Source organism: Ruditapes philippinarum, unplaced genomic scaffold (genome assembly GCF_026571515.1).
Source record: "Ruditapes philippinarum isolate M1 unplaced genomic scaffold, ASM2657151v2 ctg5120_1_1_1_1, whole genome shotgun sequence".
In the NCBI taxonomy this organism is placed as follows: Eukaryota; Metazoa; Mollusca; class Bivalvia; order Venerida; family Veneridae; genus Ruditapes; species Ruditapes philippinarum.
In genome coordinates this window covers 157348-171805 of record NW_026859592.1, presented here as the reverse complement: position 1 = coordinate 171805, position 14458 = coordinate 157348, and the positions used below count along the sequence as shown (strand labels likewise).

At 31.0% G+C, this 14458-nt stretch overlaps 1 protein-coding gene across 1 annotated transcript in view; it reads left to right on the top strand.

Moving 5' to 3' along the window:
- Nucleotides 1–14458, top strand: part of LOC132757191 (serine/arginine repetitive matrix protein 2-like) — a 50913-nt gene that overhangs the window by 1196 nt on the left and 35259 nt on the right. The window lies entirely within an intron of this gene.

The following is a 14458-nucleotide window of genomic DNA, read 5'->3' as shown; positions in this document are numbered from 1 at the left end:
GGGACAAAAACAAGTGTTGGGGGCCTAAATAAGGCATTTTTTCACCATTTGAGACAACAAAAAGGGGGGGGGGGGTGAAAAGGCGTTAAAAGGCGTGTATATGAAGTAATGGGTTAACAGAAAATGATGAAAATACTTGAAATTACCCTAAATCGCGTTTTTCCATGTTTAAACATGGCCTGTCATATAAATTCGAAGAAAAATTGTTGTTTTGTAGATTTTTTGATTTTTTTCATTAACCCATTGCTTCATGAGCATTTTGTGAAAAATGGCTGTTTTCATTGAAAAGTCTCTCGTTACAAGTTCAAATTGCTATAATACTATAAAAACTGCTTCAACACTAATCAAACTTGGCACAAATGTTGACTGGACCAATGCCCTTGCAACAACATGCTCAGGCTTAAATTTTCTGTTACCATGGCAACGAGGGGACATCTCAAAATTGCCAAAAATCACTATTTTGCGTTGATTTTTTCCATCATAATTGATTTCAAAGTGCTGCAACTTCTCAATGGATTGAGATAGAGTCAAATGCTTTTCAGCGTTGGTTACACGTTACCTTATGATCAATCTGAGGTCATTTATAGCCTCTCACAAGTCCAAAATTTTTCTTGGCGATGAGGGGGACTCCGCCCCCCTTCAAACCCCCCAACCCCCTGATGTATCTTTTGGTTGGGGGGCCGCGCCGAAAAAGTGGTCACTTTTTTTAACAACATTTCTCAAACAAAAACAAGTGTTGGGGGCCTAAATAAGGCATTTTTTCACCATTTGAGACAACAAAAAGGGGGGGGGGTGAAAAGGCATTAAAAGGCGTGTATATGAAGTAATGGGTTAAAGGCACATTTAGCCTCAGAAATGAATAGCTATTTCTTAAAAATATGTTTTATAATATTTACGATAATAATGTGTGTTAATAATGGATTTAGAACGTATAAGATGCTAATTATCATAGGCAGATTGCAAAAGAATTTTTGATAAAAATAGCAAAATATACACAAAGTTGTATTCTGACTTCCAGATTAAGATATTATTTAATCACTTTAATAACTGTACTTATTGCCAAAATGAAAACTAAGCTATTCAGCTATATATGGCAAATCAGAACTGAGAACAAAAAAAAAGTTGCATTTTTAAAGCTTAATGGGTCTTGAATTTAAACAACTGATAATCACACTTAATTTAAGTAACCTCTCCTACATAAAGAAGCTTCACATTGTAGGTAATACTTTAAAGTTTAATTTAAAACACGCCTATCTGCTCAGTACATGTTACTGACTCCATATTGTATTTTTAAAACATATTTTAAGTTCACTGATAACCACTTAATAGCTTGATTCACTTTTTTTGTCTGAAGGCAATAAAAATGTACTTTATCTTCATTTTATATCAATATGTATACAATGAACTATTTAATGTTTTTTTATGAATAAATGAGATAAAAGTTAAATTTGACTTGCAGTGCAGGAGTGTTTACTATACCAGCTAGAGTCTATATATATAATTAGTTAAGAAAAACTATCAATGACTGAATTTATTTTTTTTCTTCAAGACATTATATTGTATTAATTGTTATTTCTTTGAAATAAGAGAATAAAATTTTATCAGCTTAAAGGTAAGCATTTATTATAACCTGTAAATATATCTTTTCTTATTGTTTTAAGTTTGGAACCAGTCTGTTCTTTATATTCATTGTACAGTATATTGTAGTGATGTGTAATAAATTATAATTATTTATAAAATTTAAATTTACACATGGTTGGTAGTGTGTTTTCAGTGCTTATGGTTTAGATGAAAGAAATATTGAGTGTTATGCCAGTACAGTCTGACCTATAGCTGAACATTTGATCAACTGCTCTGCATTTTGGCCTTGGAATCTTAGTAACATAAGCAATTGATTAATTATTCCAAATAAAAACCAAGGCATATATATCTAATTATAAGTGTTATATTCTACAAGATTTAGGGCTTCAGCTACATTTGTAATTTACACAATAAAGTTTTTATTCCTATAAACCGGTAAGACAGATTAGCATTGCTATACACATGTATAATTATCCATGTATTTTAACTTAATTACACACAACGTGAGAATATTGTGGCTGGAAGTGAGGAAACCACTACTTTGTACTCTTAAGTTGTGCTGGCGACAAAATTTCCGCAACACTCCTTGTTCAATTGATAAGAAATTATAAAGATAAAATTTGTTTCTGAAATCTCTTCTGGGTTTTAAAATGGCTTTGGCTGCAGCTTTTTATTTTGCTGTCTTTAAGTTTCATATAATAATGGATATTGGTTTATTTTGGTGTTTAGTTGGTCTTAAGAATTGTTTTATCAAAAGTAGATTACTTTAAAGGATTTCCACTTAGAGAAAAAAAGTCTCAAAACAGAAAGATTTGTAATTCTTACATAGATCAAGTGAAGCACTTAAAGTGGAGAAATCTGCAAAGGATAATGAAGAAATATGCTCTGAATTAAATTAAAAATCAATTCTTGTGCCATTCTTAGCCAAATTGAAGTTAAAGGGTTGCAAATTGTTTTCATTTTGGGGTCATTTTGCACAAAATAAAAATGATAACTCTGGAAAAAAACAGAACAAGGGAATAATCTGAAAATGTGCACACAAGTTATAAGTCAATACCTACAATAATACAGAGGACTTTAAAAAATATTTCTAGCCCCATCCTGTCAAAAAACCTTAGTGAGAGTCCTCTTAATAGGTATTATATTTCTTTTACAATTACTAAAGTTTTAGAGAAAATATAGATTTGTCATTATAGAAATCATACTTGACTTCATTGTAACAGTTTCCAGTGATTTATAAACTACCACATTTCTATCATTTTATGACTATTTTTAAGAAACAATGTGTCATTTGTTTACCTTGGCACTATTCATGCATTGTAATTTGCATTTTCTTTCCTGCAGAACCTATAAATTTTCAATAATTCTGTGTTTGCACAGCCATGCATTCAGTTGACAATGATCAATATATTAGGTGAACATGCATTTTAATGATCTCATATTCTAACAGGAAATAATTGTGAAAACCAATATTTTTACCAGGTTGTTCAAAGGGAAAATGTCAACCCAAAGTATTACCAATTTAGAAGCCAATATTTCTACTCTCATTCTATAAAATGATGTAAGAGCACGAAAAAAAGAAATGTTAAAATGTATTGATTTGAGAAAGCTTAGTAATACATGCATATCAGTGAGTAATTCATGGGCTGCATCATGATTATTGTATGATGCTGTATGGTAGAGGTTTTACTGGAGCTGACTTCTAATGTCACCTGGTTGGAAACCAACATGATCAGGTATCTTTCCTTTATAGAAATTATTGATCTCTTTCATTCATAAATTCTTGCTTCTTTTCTTAATATTGTAACAGTTGGTGTTTTTTTTATCATCAATCTGTTGGTGGTATTTCTGTTATTGTTTGTTATTAGAAAATGTCTAAAGACTGTTCATTTTCACTAAATGTGTTAATTCAGGGAGCCTTTTGTTAAGGCAATATCAGCTTTGATTTTAATGTCAAGTTGTTATAGATGTGTGTGGTTAAACTTGCTGTGTTATCTTTTCAATGGTCTGCCCATTTAGTTTAATAGAGAGAGCATAGTAATTCAGGAGTCCCTGGTTTGATCCTCTGTCAAGGCTTAATATCCCTGGTACCGATTGAGTCTAATGGTCAGTCGTCTACCGTTGCTGATAAAGAAATCACCAGGGATTAGTACCCTGTCACTTGCAGAGAAATTGGTTATTACTGATTAGTTGTTAGGTGGATCGACTGAGACATGACTAAAAAATAGTGTGTTAAAAAATGCTAAAAAATTAGAAAAACAAACAATCTTTTCGATAAAATAAAGTTGTCCTTTACATTTTCAAGCGAATATAATATTATAATTTATGCATACTCATTTATTTGAAGGTAACATGCACAATCATTGATTGATAACCTTGTATGTTTGAAATTTGGTGCTGTTTGTTTGACTAAAATGGACATTATAATAAATTACTTTCACGACAACATTTCAAATAAAAACTACTAAAAATTGAACAAAAAATTTAACAGTCAGTTGTCAATGTTGGCTTTGTAAAATCTACTTAACAAGTATGCACCACTAAATTTTGGTTGTCATACTATATTTTATGAGACCTGAAAATTATATTATTTAAAGGCGCTCCTAACAATAAGGTACATGAGTAAAGAAGTAAAACAATAATGTATGGTAATTGTCTGATACGATATTTTTCTTTAATCTATTGTACATAATTAATATTTTATAATTATCACATAGAATTACATCTATGATAAAATGTGACTAACTGTCAGGCTTCTAAGTAATGGGGTTAAATGCTTAAATACATCACCGTTATATTATATACTTTTAAACATTTAAACAAAGAAAATAATCAGAGTAAGCATCAACATGCCAAATGGAATTTATCAGTTTCTCATCTTTTACCAGTATTGTTTACTTTATCATAACCTTTCTAACCTCAACAAGAATATAATATATTCATCTTTAATAAGTGTGTCAGACAGGAGCGAGAGTTTTTTCTAGTCAGATATAATTACAAAAAGGAAGTCATCAATAACTAGAGGCGTGCAGGATTGTATCATACAGTTTAGGATTGTTGGAATATTCCCTATAGAGAACCTCCTCCTCCTAAAAAAATCAATGTCCGACTTCTTTTTGCCTTTTCAAGAGGAAAATGAAGTGTGACTCAGTTTACGAGAGTTTGACAACATCGCAATGCACAATTATTGAAAGCATGCACCATGATGCATTCTTTAAGGAATAGGGGCTGTCATCCGGAGTAACTTAAAATAATTCTTCACAATTATTATTCAGTCAACATGGATGTTCTGGGAATTTTAACTGAATTTGGTTAGTTAATCATCGATTCTTGTCAAAATTGGAACTGATAATGTTATTTCAGAGGAATCTTTGACGAAATTGCCTGACTTAAAAAAGATGTGGAACTCCACTTAAGAATTAATGTGCTGCACAAAGATTTTATGAAAATTACCAGGATTTTGATTTTTACAGGATGCAGAATATTTACATTAAATACAGATACCAGTGCATGATAATGACAGGAATTTTATTGTTTTCAAAACCGGAATATTTTCGTTAAGTAAATTAGATTGGAACTATTGAATAGCTGTGGCATTGATAAAGACAATGTGATGATTAATTCAAGAAAGATAAGTTGAATAGGTCTGGTATTGGTTGGCTATGGTGTTTGAGATCAATACTGAGATAAAATATCAGTGAAACATCTGATACTAGTCTATGATCAAACAACTCATGAAAATACATACAATTTCCTTATGTAGATGATGATTGTGTATAAATGTGATATAGGTAATCAGGATTGGAAACAAGGATATTAAATAAATAATACTGTTTCTTGTTACGCTATTGAAATATACATGAAATATATTGATTTTATTTCCGGTTTTCCATACCAGATGAATCAGCTGATGCTAATTTCAGTGAATTTCTCTCTTGCAAAGTTTTAAAAAGTGAAAGTGATCAGGTGTTGTTATTGATATTAAAAATAATGACCATTCATAGAAATAATTGTAATTTGTCACATGATCGTCGTAGATGTTACGTTTCAACATTCGTAAAAATTTGAATCATTTGTTCGTAAAATTGTGAGCGATATAAGATGAGAATAACAGGAGATAATTAGATATCTGGACTGTAAGCTTGTGACAGATAATTGCTCTATTTAGAATCTGTGATGATATGTACATATATGGATTTAGTTAAAATGGGAGCACTTTTATTTCCATTCTGCAATAACGTGAGGTGAGTAACTCAATTTTGTCCAAATTTACAGTGCTGTTATATAATGTTTTAAAAAAGGAAAACATGTACATTGCATATATTGAACTGTTGATTGCAAGAGAAACATTTCCAATAAGTTGATTTATTGTCTATCTAGAATAGATTTTATTTTGTAACTTACTCTGATTTAAGTAATTTCAAATGTACTGTCTAAGACAACTAACCAAATTGTCACTGAAGGAGTGATTGGTGTAGTCAGGTGCTGAAAATCTCACCAAACATGCTGATCATTGTTCGAAACTCCATTCCATCCCACAAATAATCATTTGTCATTATTTATTATCTATAGTATATCACAGTTTATTACAATCATGGTATAATAATATAATTATAATGATTCAGCACTGTGTATGTATGTGAGATTGTTCATCTCAATCAGTACTGGTTGGAGAGATAACTCCGACACAAAGCAATGTCTATAAACTTATCTTCCTGTATATTTAAAATATTGATCAAAGACTTTACAATATACTACAAAAATATTTATATAAATGGAAATGGAAACTGGTAGTTCTTTAAGGTCCTGCATGAGGTATCCAAAACATGGTCTTTTTTCCTTACAGCAGTAAATAAAGTTATCATGTAAATTTTAATGTAAAAAATTGCTGGAAAATCAGTATCAAAACAATTTCTCAAAAATATTTCCCAAATCTTTGGCCTATGGTCAAGACAGTTGAAACTACCTTATGGTAGATAAGAAGGTTTTTAAGGTAGTTTTTGTAAACAAAAAGTTGAAGTTATTTGACTCTCAATAAAAAGTTTACAAATTAAAGTCGGTCCTGCTTCTATATTACTAGGTGATTATATGCTTGTTTGTTGGAGAACAAGAAGGTTAAACAATACTATTTATCCAGTGTTGGGTTTATCTACAGTGAATGTGTCAGAGTTATCTCTCAAACCAGTACAGTTAATAGAGTATGGGAGATAATAAGTTGTCAAAGATGATGTCACAGAATTATTTAATTAAGATGATGTAAAAAGTTTCATAATATCACTGCACATTTTATGCCACATAGTACAGCATATATAGCTTTGCCCGTGTCCATCTGTCTGTCATGCTGAACATCCATAGATTGATAAAATAGTGGAATGTTGGAGCAATTTATGTTCCTTTCTTGTCAAACAATAATTTTCTTACACTTACTGCCTGGTACATCTGCTTCATGTTCAATAAATAGATAGCAATTTCTTAATTGAACTGTCATTTACTTTCTTTCAGCATTAGTTGTCATATTTTATAGATCAATATCTAGTGTTTATCCTAGAAGTAACATGTGGTTGGAAACAAGATTTAAGATCTTCTGAAGCTATAAACTGTTAGTGACACATGTTACACTGCTATTAAAACTGATCTCATTAATATTGTATATAGTGAACTTCTGAATGATATATCTGTTCTGTTCTATTCTGTTCAATATAATGAAAAACTGTAAATATTGTATGTCATACATTATTACTAACACTAAGTCCAGTGGTATTGGTCATTTATGTTTATTTCTTTTGTTGATATGTACATGTACATGTATATTGGGAGAGTGGCATAGACTGTTGAATTCCTCCAGTCATTCATTTCTATGGCTTAAAGCGTCCTCCATAACAGTTGGAAGGACCATAACTCTGATCTATAATTTAAAAAGAATATAAAAAAATAGAATTTTTTTAAGTTTCCAACTTCTGCCCTTCTTAGTATAATGGGAGCTGATTTCTGTCATGGCAATTTGTTTTGGCAGCACTTGGATTTTTAAAAAGGCTGCTTACTTTGGGGCCATGTGACTGTTTAAGTCTTGTTGTTTTCCTTGCAGTTATTAAAACTTGCCCTTATTCATCAATGAGAAACAAGGTTTCAGTGAGAAATAAGGTTGTGGTAAAAACACCTGAACTTTAACTGATTACAACTGGCACTGTAAACATAAATATTATTGTTATATACTGACTGGTATAATATAGACAAGAGAGTTCATCTGGTGGCTACAGTTAGAGAATGATTCATTCCTGGTCAGTTTATAATTAATGAGACATGATCTTCTCACCTGTATGCCAGTATTTTACCGAGCTACCTATGTTCATGTGGTTGGAAATTCTGGAGAATAATTTCTACCTGCAGTACTGATAATTAAATATTTGCATATTCCTCTTACCTAAATTTGTGTTATGGTGATGCCCTGTTTTGCATTCAGAAATGCATCATTGTAGATTTAAATGATTTAAAAATCTTAATGCTAAAATGTAGTAGGTTTGTTTGTTTGGTTTTGCTGATTTTAACAGTTTTGGTCATATCTCACCAGTTGATCCAACTTACAAACTTTCCTTGATAAATAACCAGTTATTACCAACTTCTCTACAAGTGAACAATTACTAATCCCACAGAATCAGCAATGAATGACAGATGATCATAAGTCTCAATGTTGAAGATCATTTGTCGAGGACAAGTTTGCCTCGCCCAATGATCCAACCGGTGACCTATGGATGACAAATCGGATGCTCTCCCCATTTGATCTATTTAGCCAGCAGACTAAATGAAGCCGGTTGTACTACAGTACACAGTCTGGCCCTACTGCACAGACTTGCAGGCTATGTCCATTTAAGATATTTAGTGTTGAATAAGTTAAGAATGGAAAGAGATTAGATAGTTTGGTATTTTGGACCATTAATTCAATATATACATAAAAAGTTGTAAGTGGCGTCCTAAAGTTGCTGTATTATGTCTATAGAGTGGCTTGTGATGTTTTACAGCAGGAAACATAGCTTCCTATTTTATTGTTAAAAGCCTCAAGAGGGCTATACTGGATTATTTATGATTATTGCCTTAAGTAAACATTGTACTGTTATATACTCATATTGTATATATGGGAATTATTTCTCTTTTGCCAACATTTAGACAGGAAGGCCCTTTTAAGTTAGGAACAAATAGGGATGTTGTTTTGTTTCCTGAAAATTTGATTGACTGCATTGGCAGGAAAATGGTTACAAAGATTCTTTGAAGTTTGGACAGTCAAACAAATCGACTCATTTAAATTTGATCCAAAGCAAGTATGAGTGTTATGACCAAATTACTACCTCAATATAATGAAAGAGTCAATCCCAGTTCTTGTTAATCAATATATGTGTAAGTGCCGTTATTGGTCAACTGTTGGACAAATTTAGAAGTTGACTGTTGTATGGCAAATTATTCTACTTATGCGGCCACTGATGACCAAGATCAGTCTACACTTCCTTGCCATCTGATCTTAATATGCACTGTTCTCTATTCAGTCATATTTTGAAATATTCCCTAAATATGATAAATGGTTTTGTCCAGATTGAAAGATGGACAAGCCCATTTAGGATATTTAGTTTGGACAGGGTTAATTAGTGTGATAATATCTACATGTGTATTGTAGTTGTTTTGTTATATAAAACACTGATTTATAAATGTAAAACTACTGATTGACAGATGATAATTGTCTGTGATTGAGCATTGTGATCTAGTGAACTCACGAATATTCCTACTGGATTTATCTTTGTTTTTTATGAACCTAATTTCTAGACCTCCAGCAGAAATAGGGAAAGTTTTCTGTTGATGCAGCATTTCTCTTCCATAGATGTTTGTATTCATTCAGGGTTGATCACTAGGAATGGCAAGATCAGGCTTTTACTTTATTAGTACATGTAATTTTAAGAAAGAATTATTTTGTGACAAAAAAGACGACTACATACATGTAACAATGTACATGAATGTTTTAATTGTCATATATTTAAGAAGGATGTTTGTCTTAATCCCTTTATCAATATCCTTTTCCTAAGTTTCTGTTAACCAGTCCTCATCTTGTCACCTTGTGCAGTAACGAATTAACTCCTTATATAATTTAAGAAGCTAGCCCATTACTGCACTATTAAAGGTGGCGATCAGTATATTATATAATGTTACCTAAAATATTCTATACATGCACATACTGTAGTTTCTGATGATTTTAATGTAAGGCTGGTCATTGCTGAGTCAACTAAATGTACGTTATTATGAAACTAAAACTTTCTTGTATAGTTTGCATGGAGTTTGCATTATAAAACCTAGTACGCTCATCCTTTGCACAAAACTCTCAGTGACAGTTATCAGAAGAACTCCATCCTTAGTGTAACAGTTCCTCCCCCGTGATAATTATGATATTAATTCTCAATGTTTAATTATTATATGTAATAATCACTTTACGTCATATTTGCTAATTGTATGTTATACAGTGTCATATTTGAAGTTATATTAGGTTGTCAGCTTTGTTGTCATCAAAAACATAATTTATTGCAGGAAAAATCACTGTTGATCTTTATTTGATAATGTAGAAAGATAGCAAATCATGTAAAAACAATGATATATAAATAGGACTTAATCTATTTATACATCAAAGGTAATGATTTAATATAGTGTGGGATAGACATCTGCCTGTAATAAGATGTCATCTTGAGACATTTGTCACCAGTTTCATGAGATTATTATGATCATTATCATCTAAACATTTTGTATACTTAAACAAGAAAAACAAAAACAATACAACAGGTGTTTTGACTCTATAAGTCTTTAAGGATGTTGGTGCTAACAGATTCTATCCATACTTGACTTGTGCAGCCCAAGATCAACTTGCATGTCCCTGCTGCTTATTCATGATCTGCATTGTTTGCTGTCAAGGCAGTACTTATTTTGAAAATTTCCCTAAAGTGATCAATGGTTTTGTCCAGAATAAGGGATGGACAAGTCTATTCAAGATATTTAGCAATGTAAGTGACAAAACAATTAATCTATAGCAAAATATTTTTTTTAGATTTTCAGAACTAGTAAGTAGTTTAGGCAATAATTAATAAAAGTATGGTTATAATTATATTCAAATTTCAGTTTTCATAAAAGGTATATGGTGTTGATGGTTATAATTATATTCAGTTTCAGTTTTCATAAAAGGTATATGGTGTTATGATCAATAAAGTTATAATTAAGATTTGTCCTTTGGCTCTTTATGGGCTAAGTTGGGTTTCAGGTTGCTGTAGGTTTGATCCAGTTTTGCCTCATTATTTTAGGTTGTTATCATTTTAACCAATTAAAGATGTTGAATTCTTTTATATGGTGTTAAATTTTGTGATAAAAGGAATATTTTAAGAAATAATCAACACTACTGTTATTTTAAACAAAAGTCCGCATTCATCTGTCCTATTCATCTGCAAGTAAATCCACAAAAATCTGAAATGTCACTGTACAAATTAAACCTAAAGTGAAAGTAAATTATTAAAAACAAGTAACAAAAAAAACCCTAGAAAACAACAACATTTGTACATTGTGCATTACATAACAATTATAAAGTACTATAATTCACAAAAAGAAAACAATAGTATAAATGTAGGTTATTTATTTATTGTAGACAAGATAGATATAATGTACTGTATGACACATTATGTGTATTAATGTTACTCATATATAATATATAGTCCACATAACCTGCATTATGATTGGCTACAATACACTTCATACATTGTAGCATGTTTACATTGTATATATACGTAAATTATTGTCAGTACATACATTTTAGTTGTTCAGTTGTTGTTTTTACTTTTCTGAATGTTTTGTTTTAACCGGGGATAACTGGAAGTTAGAAAGTTATTCTATGATGTTGAAATGGGTTTAATTGGATGTGTTATATTTAGCATTTAATGGAGAAATGAGCCTATTATCATATGTGAGTTATATTTTATGTCGCAGGGGCCGGAAGTGGTTTATGAAGATAATTTGATAATTCTGAACATAAGTGTTTTTGGGATTTAGGATTAACCAGAGCTTCTAGCTGGGATAAAAAAAGTGTGTGTATATTTATGTGTATTGGATAATCCAGCGATGAAAACAAGGTATTTATAGACATTCTTCAGTAATATTGTTATATTTGTCTTACTGATAAGCCTGTTAGGCTGTAATGTTATGTTTAACAGTGTCTAGATTATTGTTTATGTGTGGCTATATATTGGTTGTTTTCATTTCATTTGTATCAATTATTGAATATCTATCTGTATTTATTCTCCAGCAAAACAACATATACATGTAGAATGATCCATAAACATACAATTACAGGAATTGTGATACTTATATCATACATATATCTAAGATCACAAAAAAGGTGGGAGTGGTAAGGTTATTGCTAGAAATATGAAACTAGAAATCCATAAATCATATTTCAACTCATTATGTTTCATCACAAAGGCCTACAGAGCTTAGAAAGTTTGTCTTAAAGGGAATCTGATGTAAGTAAATAAGTGAACAAAATATTTTTTAGAACTTTGAGAATATAGTGGCTGTTTAAGTCTATAATTTATATACTTTATACATGCAAAATTTGAAATATATGTGTAAAAAATTTCAGTTTTGATATATCACGATGAAAGTTTTATGGCTGCCTCACAAGCTTTTGTCATTTATAATCAAGCTATAAAGTAACTAAGGCCCAGTATAATTTAGACTACTAAGACTAGTATAAACAGCGTCTTCAAATGCATGGAATATTTAACACCAAAAGCTGTACATAAAGTGATGATTTGTTAAAATGTTAAAGAAAAATTGCCTAAGAAGCTATAAACATTAAAATATCATGAAGTTGATACTGAAGTTGCAAATTTTCTTTTTGAGTGTATGCCACCAGTAGTATTATAGCCCACCAGTATATAGCAGACCAGCCAAACATGGTTGTACAGCTTGACCAGGCTCTGTACAAAATGTTGTTTATGAAAGACCAGTATTAAAATGTTGCTAGCAACTTCCTGTGTTAAATATTCAAATTATAAGAGACAGAACATGTTAAGAATGTAGAAATGAACATGGACAATGTACAAGTATTTTATGATGTTTGTATGATGAGACTACTACTGTACTACTATAACCATAAACCCTGCCAATATTTCTTCATGAAACAGCTTCAAAATGTTTTCATTGGCAAAGATACATATTCTATTCTAATACTTCTTGAATTTGCCCCATATTAAAAACTTTATAGACTCTTTGTGTCTTTTAATAATACTTACACATCATTGAAGTTTATTAACATTTGTTAATATGTTATTGCAAAGTTTATTCAGCATCTCATGTAAGCAGAAAATGTGCTTACTTTGAACTATAAAGATGATAGGTAACTGTAGCTGTTTGTCTGTCTGTGTTATTTCAAAGGGATAATTATAAGTAATTTAGGAACCAAATTTATCACATCTGCAATAGTAATAACAGTTCTATGAAACCTGTATAGAGTTTAAGGCAGACTCGGGCCTAACTGCTTCTTGTCCATGCAGTGTCAAATTAAACCAGACTACATGTTCTGTTTTTTTTACCATGCTCAATTGTACATGTAGTTTTACCATATTTAAATTTATAAAGCTTAAACAATACCAATAGCCCAAGATTCAGAGCAAGAAATGATCGTAATATAATCTTCAGCAGTGTAAAGGTTAATTACATGGTAAGAAGAGTTGTGTTACTTTAAATAAAACAATAGTGACAACAGTATAATACTAACTTATGTACTGATATATATTTGAAACTTGCTCATCTTCATTATCATTAACAAAAGAGCATGTGAGGACACTGACTTGTTTTGTTTTTCGGCCTAATATACCTTGCTTGATGACATGTTAACTTAAATTACTTATGACTCTTATTGAAGAAAAAATATGGAATCTTAAAGAAAACGGCAAAATTGAAAACAATGTTGCAGGGTTGATTTGATTGACCTTGTTCTTGGACGCCATTAAAATGTAACTGTAATGTGAGCATATATGATATTATAAGAAAACTGCTCTTTGTTTTATTGGTTAACTTGACTAAATAATACATGTAGAATAAAAGTGGAACATTCTAAACTTTCTTTCTGCCCACACAGAATGTCGAAGCACTTGCTTAATTAGGTTTTGCTGCCACTTAAATTGATGGAGCTGACACTTAAGAAAGCAATTTTAAAGCTGTTGTAATTGAAGCACTGTGAATATAAGCTTACACAATGAGAAACTCAGATACATGGAAGGAAGCTAATTAAGCTTTATGAAGATTGCTCGTATTTTATTGGACAAGCTTTTGTTATTTTATGGGGAATAAATTCCCGAAATAGTGCACCAATTTTTCAAGGGTTTGTTCTTATATTTCTCCACTCAGCTCGACATGGTTTATTGGCCCAATTAGAACACTGCTAGTGACAGGAGTGTTAATGACAGCTACTAATTACTGTTATATCTTGACTCATTTTCATTCACACAGAACTATACAGAAAGTCTGTGATAGATTTGGGTGATATTGTTTCAATATCCGCTTGGGTAGCTTTTAGTAAGGAAAAAAATACATGTTAATTATTGTGTTAAAATATTCTGTAGACATGATGGCATTTTACTGGAGATTTATTGTTCCTTTGATATTTTATTAGGAATTTCTTATGGCAACTATAGATTTAGGGAATGCCTGAAGTGGAAACTGTAAAGTACATTCGAATGAATACTTTGGATTGAGGTCGAAGTATTGTGTAGGGATATGTATGGGGTGTTGAAGATGTAATTGTAATTTTGTTGTTACTCTTCACTCAGATTTTAACGATTTGTTTTTATCTTTCAATATT